Here is a 13,467-nt window from a genome sequence, read left to right as displayed (position 1 = left end):
ATACGAGAATAGTTATTTCTCGTATCGTATTATAAACGGCTTTCCGCGGATATAGAATGTACAATTATAAGATTAAAACTAGTTTTTTTAGCCCCGAGGTGCCGGAGGCACCGGCTAAAAAAACTGGTTTTAATCTTATGATTGTACATTTCTATATTCGTAGAAAACTGGATATAATACGATGCTAGACATAGTTTTTTCGTATGGATGAGAACCGGTTCCTATCCACCGGATTCGAATGAATACGAGAAAACATATTAAAACATATAAATATTATAGGTCAAGTTTTGAATATTATAATTCAGCGCAGAACATAGAAGGGATTATTATTATTTGCTTAGCTCTATAAACTACACAATATCACTGGAATATATTACGAACAAACACACAGTAGTGGGAATAAGTATTCAGAAAATATGCTTGTTTCAAGAAATCTTTTCTTAAAAATGGTTGAGAAATTTGATTCTTGCCCTTTGAAATAATTATAGATTGGTGTTTATTTTGTCTTTTAAAAAACCGGCAAATTGTTTTTAAAGGGACTGTGAACGTGAAAATTTCTCATCAGATTATCTAACCTTAACATCCTCTCATTCATTCAAAAGGTTGTCTGTGCGTTTGTCTGTTAGTTTTTCCGTGTTACACCTCTTCATACAAAAAATCGGCCACCTGAAAAATTTGTGTGTCACACCTACAAAAAAAAAGATTTACAGATTAAAATAATAACTCTTCGAGACAGATTTATCAGAAAGTTAAGTTTAAACAATTATTTAAGGGTTTTTTTGTAAAAAAAAAATAGACTGATATAAATTTATCCTTAAAACTTGATAGTTTGCAGTTATAGTCATATAAACTTGAACCAAAAATTTATATAAATATTTACTTTAGGGTTTTAAAAGAATAGGACTGTAATTTTAAAACAAACCTCATTTAAAATCTTGTATAACTTAGGATTGAACCTGATACTATAAATTAAAATGCATGAAATCACATGAAAGCTGGATATACCTACCTATTTATAATTATAATTAAACAAATATATGTTGATATATGTATACCTATTCATGTGATTTCTTGTAATGTTTGTTGTGTAAAGAAACCAAGGCTTTCACATTGTGGATTCAAATATATATAGAAAAAAATTCATTCTTGTTTGTTTTTTCGCAGCGAAGCTATTCTTTAAATTACCTTGTATGTTCGTCTGAAACACTAAGAGGACAAATACCAAAGTGTGTTAAAAATCACCCATGTGACGTCATAAAAATAAGGGAGATGAGAGGAGAAATGAGAAAGAAAACCCCTAAAAAAGAGATGGATAATCATTCATTTTTATGACGTCTTATGGGTGATTTTTAACAAACTTTGGTATTTGTCGCTAAAAAGGAAAGGTAAGGCTATATAATCCCTTTTTATATCCCTTACCAAAGAGCATCTCTCGTACAACATACGTTATCCGTCAGTCTGACGGTAAAACTACAATAGACAAATATTTTCATTATATTTTAAAGGTTTCGTGAGTTTCTATTTCTATCACACATATTCTCTCTTTCTTTTCTTTTTTAGCACTGAACATATGATCTATAAATCACTTTTTCAGTTTCCCTGCCATAATTTTTTGTGCTTCGCTACTTAATATTTAGATTACGCCTGTACGTACGTCCGTAATAAAAAGGAAATTTAGAAAGATAATTTCGATAGCTTCCTTTTGAATTGGTGGATTTAAAATACTCTTTCATGGATTGTTTTGTCCATACTTTACCATATCTATTTTATGTATTACATAAAAAATCATTCATTTGAAGAGTTTTAGATAAAATACAACTAAAATATCTCTATACTGAACGTCATAATTATAAAACTGTTTAAAATTGTTAAATATTTGTACAAAAAAATAATACAATATGTAAAAAAAATAATAAAAATATACATACATCAAAGTATATTCATAATAAAAATGTTTTAATCTTCAAAGATATTTTTGCAAATATGTTGTATATGTATGTGATATGTACATGTATGCAGCATTGAGTGAAAAATATTGCAGGGACCAAGTTTGCTTATGAAACTTACAGTATGCCACAAATGAAGATTTTTTTAAGGATTAAAAAGAAAAATGTAAGATACAGATAAAATATAAAACTAACTTACAATACGACTAGAAAGATTTGTTAGGCTTTGCTGTCAATTTTAACCTTAAAATCTTGAAATCAATTCATATCTTTTGCATAAAACGAAAAACCTCATTTTAATACTTGTAAGCTGTAGACAATGTCAATAACAGTGCATAGATTTTAGTTGAAGTTTGTGTTTTCTTTAACTTGCCTCTAGCCTCATTAGGTATCAAAGATTTAAAGGGTTGATGATTAAGGGTTGTTCATTTCTAAATTTTAGTCTTAAATCCTTAAGCAAACAATCCTAAACTTTGGTACCTTTCGTTTACGATATTAATGGACAAACAAACATTTATTTGATATAAAATTTATCATTTGCAAAAAAATAATATAATGAAATTATGTTCTTTGACCACACTGTATATTATAGATAGTTAATCCAATATGGGACGTGCACAGTATTTGTTGTAATAGTGTTGTATCACAGGAAGAAGATTGTATTGGTTTCACACAATTATTGACACGCTGTACAAGGAATTTTGAAAAATAAACATGTGTTGCTCTAATCAATATCATTTGTTGGTGTGTCGTTCCTACCCAGAAAAATGCATAAAACATCCCTATATACAAAGCCACAATGTAAATCACTATTTAATCCATTTAAAGATAGTTTGCTTACTTACTTTTTATTTATTTATGACTGCTCCCCTAGAATCTAGGAGGAATATAGTTTATAGCCTAACGGAATTCGAAGCTCTTGATAAAGCTTTATGAATAGCACTGCTTATTTCCCTTTTCCCAAACAAACTAAAAAAGTTAGTACGGCTACCCCCCTATGCTAGGGCTAGTAGGGCAGTTAACCTTACATAGACTTAAATTCAAAGTGAAAATTATCTAAGACCATCCCAGGACCTACATGGAGCTTTCCTAAAATAGAGAGCTCAATTGGTGCAGTTTTGCAAGCTGATGATGATGACCCTAGGGGGCTTGGTCTGAGAAGTACCAGTTGTGCATGGTAATGATTTTTTCCTGTTTTGGGCCAAGGCATTCCCACTACTCTAACTGTGTATGTCGATCGCGCACCTGACCTGCGCACTTTTGCAACTTGCAAGTTAAACAAGAAAAACACCATGAAAAGAATTCAAATGTCACTTTAAAGTCAAGCTTTAAAGATCACTCTTTTCTTTCTTTTTTTACAATATACATTCCATATGCATTGTTAGAGGATGTCCTTCTGTCAGTATGTGCCTTTTTATAATAGGATTATTTCATATAAATATTAATAGGATGTTCTTCTGTATGTCTGTGCCTTTTTTAATAGATTTATTTAATATGCATAATAATAGGATGTTATTCTGTCAGTATGTGCCTTTTTATAATAGGGTTATTTCATATAAATATTAATAGGATGTTCTTCTGTCTGTCTGTGCCTTTTTATAATAGGGTTATTCATATAAATATTAATAGGATGTTCTTCTGTCTGTATGCACTTTTTTACAATAGGGTTATTTCATATAAATATTAATAGGATGTTCTTCTGTCTGTCTGTGCCTTTTTATAATAGGGTTATTTCATATAAATATTAATAGGATGTTCTTCTGTCTGTATGCACTTTTTTACAATAGGGTTATTTTAAATACATAATAATAGGATGTTATTCTGTCTGTCTGTGCCTTTTTATAATAGGATTATTTCATATAGATATCAATAGGATGTCCTTCTGTATGTCTGTGCCTTTTTATAATAGGATTATTTCATATAGATATCAATAGGATGTCCTTCTGTATGTCTGTGCCTTTTTATAATAGGGTTATTTCATATAGATATCAATAGGATGTCCTTCTGTATGTCTGTGCCTTTTTATAATAGGGTTATTTCATATGCATAGTTATAATATGTCCTTCTGTCTGTATGTGTCTTTTTATAATAGATTCATTCCAAATGCATAAAAATAGGATTACCTTCTGTTTGTATGTGACTTTTTACAATGCATATTCAATTTTCATGATAATAGGATGTCTATATGTTTGTGTGTGATTTATAATTAATAGGAAAGTGGACTACAAACAGACACAGAACTTGTACCAATTGCAGTGTATATTTTCTTATGATGTTAAGAAATTTTATTTGATTTTCGTTTTCTTATTTCAGTGATATTTCCTATCTAAGAAGGAATATTTGTTTCTTGGAAAATGTACAGTACATTTCAAGTGATATTTCGGGACATTCACTCAGTAGTTGAAATATGTACGCAAGTCTATAAAAGTCTTTTCTACGCAGTTGTTAGTGCTAACTTTCTTGTGAAAAGTTGTCCAACAAGGTAATAATTCCTTAGGTTTCCACCCAACAACTGCAACCAATATTTTAATCTATTATATAAAGTAGTAAGATTTTATGTACAATACACAGCTTAAGATTTCATTATCATTTTAGTTAAAAAGATTCTTTTTAAAAATTTTTGGAAGGGGGGAGTAATTTTTTTCTATGGGCGATTTCTCTTCAGAGGTTGGTGGTACCCTCATCAGAATAGTTATAAACCTTCCCGGGACCTATGAGAAGCTACCGTTTTATGGAGAACCCGATCGGTTCAGCGGTTAACGAGATGATCCTTCGTTACAGACAAAAAAAGCTTACTACTTTAATAGGATAGTAACACTTGCTACGCAACCATGGAGATTAACCTACTTGTCAAAAGTTTATATCCTGTTGATAATTCCTTTAGAATTGCATCTAAATGAATATCATCTATTTCTTGCTTTGCATCTCTCCAGCCCCTGCATTGGTCCTATAATGTGATAACTTCAATTCAGCTTGAGGTTACATAACCTAATTATAACAAACTTTAACTTACTTAGTCTGTACTATCAATCATTTAAAAATATATAATAAGAATCTGTTTGACCACCACCTTTCATTTATGAATTGATTATTTCGAAATATGACTGAATTGTCAAAATTTATCTAGCATGCCTTAAATTAGATACTAAGAAGAAGCTGAAGATTTAGGTATATACCTTCATCCGTGACTATGATAGAGTGTGTGTGTATTGAGTTAAATGAAGCATAAAATATGAAACATGATGATACATCCACATAGTATACATGCATATTATACAATATTCACATAAACACAAGAACGACACTGGTCCAAAAATAGCGTTGCAACATTTATTTAGTTCTTATTTTGTACCAAAAGAGGAAGGAGACATTGTATTATATATGTATACTAGCGGCTTCGCCCCTAGCCTCTAGGGACTTTGCCCCAAGAGATTGTTAAAAAAAATTCGTAAAAGGACCAGGGAAATCTTCAGAAGAAAAAAAAGGACAAAGGAAATCTTCTGCAAAAAAAAAAAATGGGGGGGGGAAATTTTCATTTTTGGGGGGGTTCCAACCCCCAAGAAAATAGCTTAAAACCATCACAGGACCGATAGGTATATACCTTAAAGAGTAAAATCCAATCGGTTCAGTGGTTACCGAAATCTTAAGCTTCAGACGGACGGACGGACGGACAGACGGTCAGACGGACAGACATAAGTTAAAAAACACGTTCTCTCATGAAATCTTGATGGTTGGTACCTAGGTTCAGTGCATAGACGTCCAAGCTTTTTTTGGGGGGGGGGTTGAGGGGGGGGGGGGTAATTCGTATTTGGGGGGGGTAATCGCCCCATTACCCCCACCCCTTCCCTTGGACGTCTATGGTTCAGTGCCCAACTTTTCAGCTAATAATTTAAATCTAGAAAAGGGGTAATGTTGTTTATCATAAATGAGGGTGAATATCAATTTATCGTCCATTATCCTATCCTTAAGATATCTGGAGATACCTTTTTATATAAAACGCGCTGAATAAGATGCACCTAAAAAAGGCCCTTCTCAAAATCTTTTTTTCCTACAACGCCCTGTATGAATAGTTCAACAGTGATTTAAAGGGATAAGACAGTGGCCGATAAATTAATGTACAATGTACATCCAAATGACGATACACAAAATTACCCCTTCTATAGCGTAAAACTATTAGTAAACGTTTGAACATAAATAATTTTAAAAACCAACCAATTAAAATTCACTTTAATCCTCAAAAATGTTAAGCCAACGAATATGAAAACGGTTTTATAAAACTTTGAGAACTATTGTAATAAACAGCCCATTGTCCCCACTCTCTCTGATAGTTCAAGGTAAATGAAGCAATAGTAACAAAGAATCATAAAGATTAGAATAATTTATTAGCCATGGTTTCTTTTTTGGAACTATGTCGTCATGAAGTGGTTTATAAGCCCTTTTAGCCAGCTAAACTCCACGTTTAAGTACACTATGACTGCTATCTCATGAGAGCTCTGCATAAATACCTCAACCTCAAGGATATGGCAGGTGTCCCCAAAATTAAGTCAGCGTAAGGAATGCCGATCTTTACAGAGAAGCTTGGGATAAGGGTAGCACTGATATTATGTACGTGACTATTTAATATCAAAACTACTCAATAATCTCACTTCTTACACAATCAGGAGGATTTTTAGGGTTTTAATATTGATTTTTTTCAGAATACCTATTCCTGTCCCAAAGAGAAATGCAAAAGTTTTGTGGGTCCAAGTTTATTGTCAATTTACCCAACGGGTCGAATAAAACTTTACCCATTTCACTATCCCGCAGATTACACGGATTAAGGGGTAGGCTATTGGAATGATAAAATCACTTTTTATTCTTATTTCATTAGTTATAACTGCAGCTGATTGCCTAACTTTAAAGCCTTAGTAGCAGCTGCAAATAGATACAACTGCATTTTAAAAATTTTGCTGCGGGTCCAAAATAAGATTTTAATAATAACATGGTTAGAATCAATTATACCATGGCAAGAAATAGATATTTTTGCCCAAAGTAATAAGCAAAATAAGCATATCTAATGTTTCACTTTCAAAAGATTACATAACAACTCTTTTCTTTCTGTTTTGATATTTTAATGAAATTTTTTTATTTGCTACAATTATTTAATTTTTTACTCTTTTAAAACAAAAACAAAAGTATAAATTTAACTTAAATTACTTTTTTTAAATTTTAAAATTCTATTCATCATTCCTCTATCCTAAGATAATTTGGCAATTTGTACATTCCTTCCCTAGATTTATAATTAATACAAAATTTTAATTTTAGACCAAGTTTGAAGGATAAAACTTTTAACTTATTCAATTAGTTCATTCATTTATCTTTGTAACAAAGAAATATAATTTCTTCATTCTTGTAGTTTCTATAATTTTTAAATTCAAATAAATTAAAGATACAAAAAAAGAAATATTTGGCTTTGAAGAAATTATATGAGCTAAATGCAAAAAATGCAATTATGAATAAAGGGCTAAAAATTTTAATTAACCAACAAAAATTGTTTATTTTTATTAATCTTCTAAATCAAATTTCAGGCTTTGAGAGTCTTTGGCTTAGACTGAGTAAGTTACATAGTTGTTATGGATGAGAGTAGCTCCGTCCGAATATACCTTAGACTAAGAGTAGTCGTAGCTTATCTATAATACAAAGTAGCTTGATGTATGTCCGTCCGTCCGTCCGTCCCTTAAGATCTCGGTAACCACTGAACTGATCGGATTCTACTCTTCAGGGAATATACCTACTGGTCCTGTGGTGGTTTTAATCTATTTTCTTGGGTTGGGACATCCGAAACCCCCACCCCCCCCCCCCAAAAAAAAAAATCCCCCTCAATTGTTTTTTTTAGGTAGGCAGTGTTTATGCTGTAGCAGTTCCTTTTTTTAGGTAGTTTATTTAAAATGTAAATCACCTCTTGGGGCAAAGCCCCTAGAGGCTAGGGGCAAAGCCGGTAGTAGTACATAGGAGGATAGAGGGGTCATATGCACACGTATTTGTGGAGCCCTAGTAATACATGTAGCTGTCATATAACTGTACTGAAACAATTAAAACAATTATTAGATAAAAAAATAAGCATGTATAAATACTTTTGATAAAAGCCATGCTGATACATAAATACATTAAGGCTCTAATTTTACCATTTATACATTGTATATATAATCATTAGCATGGATCTTTATACCATTTTTTATCATTTTATCATCATTATTCTATACATGAGAACAAACATACAATGTTATAATCACGGGGGGATATTTCCCCCATAGAAAAATATAAATACTAAATTTGAAACAAATTCGTTGCTGTATATGATTTAATTACATGGACTTTTTCGGGAAGTACTATCTTTATATTGTAAGGAGATGTGCTTTTTTTCTGGCCAAGGCATTCCTATACTTTAACTATTAACGTCGCTTATCTTACATAGCAGAAGTAGGAACAATTATAACCGTCTTTTATGACGTTGAGTTAGGCTTGAATAAATATAAAGTAAAGAGACTGGGGGCGATATATAATATAATAAATACTAATGTGAAATCTGTAAAATATGAAATTATATTAATACTCAGAAAGGTTTTTCTTGTAACAAGAAATAACATGGAAAAGCAGATATGTCAACCTATCAAAGGGCTATAAATATTATGGATTAAGATGGTTTCAAATTCGTTTATCATATCTTTATATGTGCCAGGTTTGTTTTTGTCTGTTCCTTAAGATCTTGTTAATCACTGAACCGATGGAGTTCTCCATTTTATTTAAGCTTCGCGCTCATTAAGCCCCTGTGATGTTTTTTTTGTTATTTTTATTGCCTTCTTATAAAAAAAATATAGAGCCCCAATATACTAGCCACTATAATTATATTCAAATTTTACTGCTATTCATTAAAATAGAAAAAAAAAATTCGAATGTCTTGATAAAGTCAAACTGTATCAAATTCATTTAATACTTACAGGATCTTTAAAACTAGAATTCGAAGTGTTTGCTAAAAAAATGTTTTTATCTGTAGAAATGCTGCCCAGAGAAAATGTCGTGTCCTCAGAGGATCAGTTTAATATATTAAAATTATAAAATATTGAAATTTTTTTCAGTTGTTATACATATTCTTTATACATGACGTGAAATACTTTCCAAGTTTTGTGATTTTTATGCGTCTACACCACTCAACTTATAACAAGTTCTAAATTTTAAGCGTATCATTTCTAAAAATAGTATGTACACCTTTCAAAATTTGATAAATTCACTGAGTGAAAAAGTCTTTGATACTTCTTAGTTATTTTTTATTGAAATATATTTCGGTGGACATTGCACCCTCTTCAGTCTAAATGACATAAATCATATAAAGAAATTTGTAGAACTATAAAGGCAGAAAATGTTGCTAAAAAAAGAAGAAAACAATATGATCAACCTTGAGTTTAGATGGATGTTATCTTCTTGGTATTGTGCTATGATGAACTAAATGTGTTAAAATCTTAATACTTATAATAGTAAATTCTGCATTTAAAAGTTTACAATTTTAATCATTTAATAGCTATGAAATATTATTGGAACCCATTGTTCTTAGTTTTCACGATAAAGTCACGATTTAAAATATAATTCGTAAAAATTTCTTTGAAATTTTTCATTATTGTTTTCACTTTTCATAATATTACTCTTACTGTGTACATTTAGAGTGCTAGAGCTTTAAAATATTTTACTTAAATTTATAAATTACGAGCTACTCATTACCTTAATTTAAAAAAAAATAAAGCTTTCCTGAAAGGCACAATTCATTACATACTGATCGACTTACGGACGGACGTATAAACATGTACCAGTTATAGAGTCGCTGCGAGTGTCGGAATTTGATAATTATGAGATGCTTTGCATCTTAACAAGGCCTAAATAGTTGCAGAGGCAAAAATGGATAATATTGTATAGAAAGGGGAGGAGAGGCAATAGGGTCGTAGGCTTCCTATCAACTCAAATACAATTTACACATTGTGGAGAATGAAATTTTCATTTCTAAAGGTTTGGAAAGTAACATATTCTTTACATAATAAAGAAGCTTCTAATAAGTCGTAGGAAATTTAAACTATTTAAGAAGAAAATACCTCCACCTTTCCGAGACCAATCGTCCCTAAAATATTATTGAATTTATAAAAGTGAATTGAATGTGGTTGCCTATGTCCCTTAAGCGCCCCCTCCCCCCACATATCCCTCTAGTGACCTTAGTGACCCTAGACACCTTTGGAGACCATTTTATTTGGTGGCTTCTTTCAAAGAGGGTTTTTAGTTCCCCCTTTAAGTAATATAAAACAATTCCTAGACTTTTTATTTTTCCTTATAAATTGTAGATCGATCAGTCCAGCCATTTATGATATTCTAGCGGACACATTGACAGACAGAGGAACAGACACAAAGACATCTTTTTATTTTCGTATATAGGATTATTTATATAACAACATGAGATGTATAAAAAATTTATGATACAAATTAGTAAATTATGATTGTCTCAACTCAGCTTCCAATCTTTGTATTGAGATAAATGGAACCCATTTCATATCTAATATACAACATTATGTTTGTTCAGTCGTGGGTACTATAATAGATAGGACAAAGTATTCTACAAATGAGTTGCATAATAAGTAAGGCAGATTTCTTATGTATTAATAGAAAGTAAGAAAAAAATAAGATAAAGATTGGATTTATGTAAAGCCCATTACAGTTTCTTTTTTAAAACATTATTGCTTTTTCAGCAAGGACGTCCAAGAGTATAGGTATAATAGAGTACTGCCCCCCCCCCCCAAAAAAAAAAAAATAATAAATTCAGGGAGCCGCATGAGTAAAAAGATACTTGTTTTTACCTCACTCCTTGTAAAATTTAACCTTGTGATAACAAATTCATAACACCCTCACCCCCCCCCCCCTCAAACAAATAAAGCCTTGACGTAAAAAATCGTAAACTATTATTTTCTTCTTCCAACTGCATGTCCCCTTTCCAGAGTATTAGCAACTAGAAATCAAGCGGAGGACTAAAAAAGAAGGAATACACTCTAAAAAATAAAAGTTTGCCTTGCCTTGCAATTTATTAAACTAGCGGCTGTGAAACCTAGCATCCAGAGGGCTCTGTATTCAAAAAGAGGTAGATAGGGAACATAAAAATAGCCTAAAGACATCCCAAGGATAAATAAAAAATTTAAATAGCCTAAAACCATCCAGTGACCTATATGAAGCTTCCCTAAAAATGAAAAAAAAATGAAAATGTCAGGCATACCTAATTATTTTAGAGGATTTTGTTCATTAATTCTATGAAACCTAACTGTCTAATGATATGTAACTATGCAACCTGTAATTTTTTGCAGTGTTCTATATTTAGCTGGATATTCCAAACTATATTTATTGACCTCAGTGTAAACATATATATATTTATACATATTATAATATATTATGGTTAATCTAAAACTTGCATTATGAGTTCGAAATACACACTATATATTGAACTAGGGGAGTTGTGTTAAAAGGTAGCAAAAAATAGCCTAAAACCAACAGAGAACATTAATAACACTTCCTTCCCTAAACTTTAGAACTTAATCAGTCAAGTTTTTTATCGTGATCTTTATAGACAAACAAAAAAACTTACAAGCTTATAAATAATATCCAAAGTCCCTAAAATCTGCTAAAATGGACATTTTTAACGTTTTAATGGATGGCTTTAGCTGAAAGTTGCTTAGATTGGTTGAGGCGGATTATGGATAGGCTGTGTGAGACTGGAGGAGGCTAAATTGATCTATGGTGGGTTTGGCGAAGGCTAGATCGGGGCAAGTGAGGCTATTGTTTACAGGGTGGCTTATTTAAGCCTCAAGGCTGACGATGAGGCTTCTTTTTTACCAGAATACAAACGTCACTTGTGTATTCCATTACTTTAAATTACATTGGACAATAGTATATACATTATTGATTCATGTCATTCATGATTTGAGCAAAATTAGGGCAAAACTTATTACTTTGATCCCACTCCATTTCTTAAAACTTTTTGACATATTTTATTTTCTCTTCTTTGCTCATTGCTCGAAGTAATGGAGACAAATATTCTTTAATCAAAAATAAATTTTAGCGGTTTCCTTTAAAGTGCCTAGCTCCCCAGTCTTCTTGTCGAATAAATTGAAAATAAGAGAGTTGGGGTAGTTTTTCGTGAATTAGTGTTTTATCTTATGATAGGTTAGGTATGGTTATAAAGGTATTTTTTTGGTGTTTTTTTTGCTATACCTGACATAACATCAATGTCCATCTCCTTCTGTTATTCAGTCGCTATATAATGTGACAGTTGGGAAATAGTCATATTTTTAAATGTTTGTCCCTGTGTTCAGATTGCTCTTAACTCCTTTATTCTCTCAAACACACACATAAACGTCTGGTAAACTAATAGACACTAATAAAATAGATTTTGCTTTAGGACTTTGAAAGGTTAAAAATGTTCCTTATTAGTATGAGTTTTACAAGAAATGTGTAGTGACGCTATTTAGAATTCCTTGTATCCTATAATATAAATATATATAATGTATTTTTTGGTGGTCTGAAGCTTTAGATTTTGACAACTACTACAACGATTAGGTTCTCATTTTAGAAAAGCTTTACATATGTTGTTTCGTTCTAATTTAGCTTGGGGCGAAGTCGCTATAATAACAAAAATAATGGTTCAAAATATTTTAGTAACTTCGACTTTTAATAGCATTGTTTTTCAGCAAACTTTTTCATAAGCCATTACAGATTTGAAGTCAATGTTTTTTAACCAACGAATAAGATAACATAATTATAAAACTTTGGGTACCAGTGTCCCCTCCCAAACTGTATATACACCCAATAATAGTAACCAAAATTATTCATTGAAAAGGTTGAACACGACTAGTTCGGAAACGACCAATAAAAATCAATGATAGAAACAACAGATTTTGAGCCAACGAATAGAACTATTGGTACCAGTGTAATTTACAGTCCTATGTCCCCTCACCTTCTGTTATATTATACTTGACAGTACCACCAACAAATTATCTAGAGTAAACTCTCTAATTATAAACTGTTAGACAAGTGCCAAAACTTTGTTGATTAAACTATCCTTAGTGCCAGAGGGGGCTTGCTGTTTGGAATATTAATATCAAGGTGGCCACTATTCTTAATTTAAATATTTCTATTGTTTATCAGAGAGAGAGAGGACAATGGGCTGTGTATTACGCTAGTCCCCAAAGTTTAATAATGACGCTTTCTTATTCGTTGGCTTGACAACTTTGGGGACTTTAGTGAATTTTGATTGTTTGATTCTGTAAGTTGTTTGTGTATGTTTCAACCTATAATTTCAATCTACAAAAGGGGTAATTTTGTGTATCATCGTTGGGGATATACATCAATATAACGACCATTGTCCCTTTAGATTCCTGTATTGTTTATACTTGTCTGTGTTGCCTACTTCTGATGTTATTATGCAAAACAAAGTCTTAATTTAATATCAATGAGCGTAATT

The sequence above is a fragment of the Acartia tonsa genome, chromosome 2, assembly GCF_053477335.1.
Source record: "Acartia tonsa isolate MP-2025a chromosome 2, ASM5347733v1, whole genome shotgun sequence".
NCBI lineage: Eukaryota > Metazoa > Arthropoda > Copepoda > Calanoida > Acartiidae > Acartia > Acartia tonsa.
The sequence above is the reverse complement of the archived record's forward strand: the minus strand, read 5'-3'. Positions refer to the sequence as shown.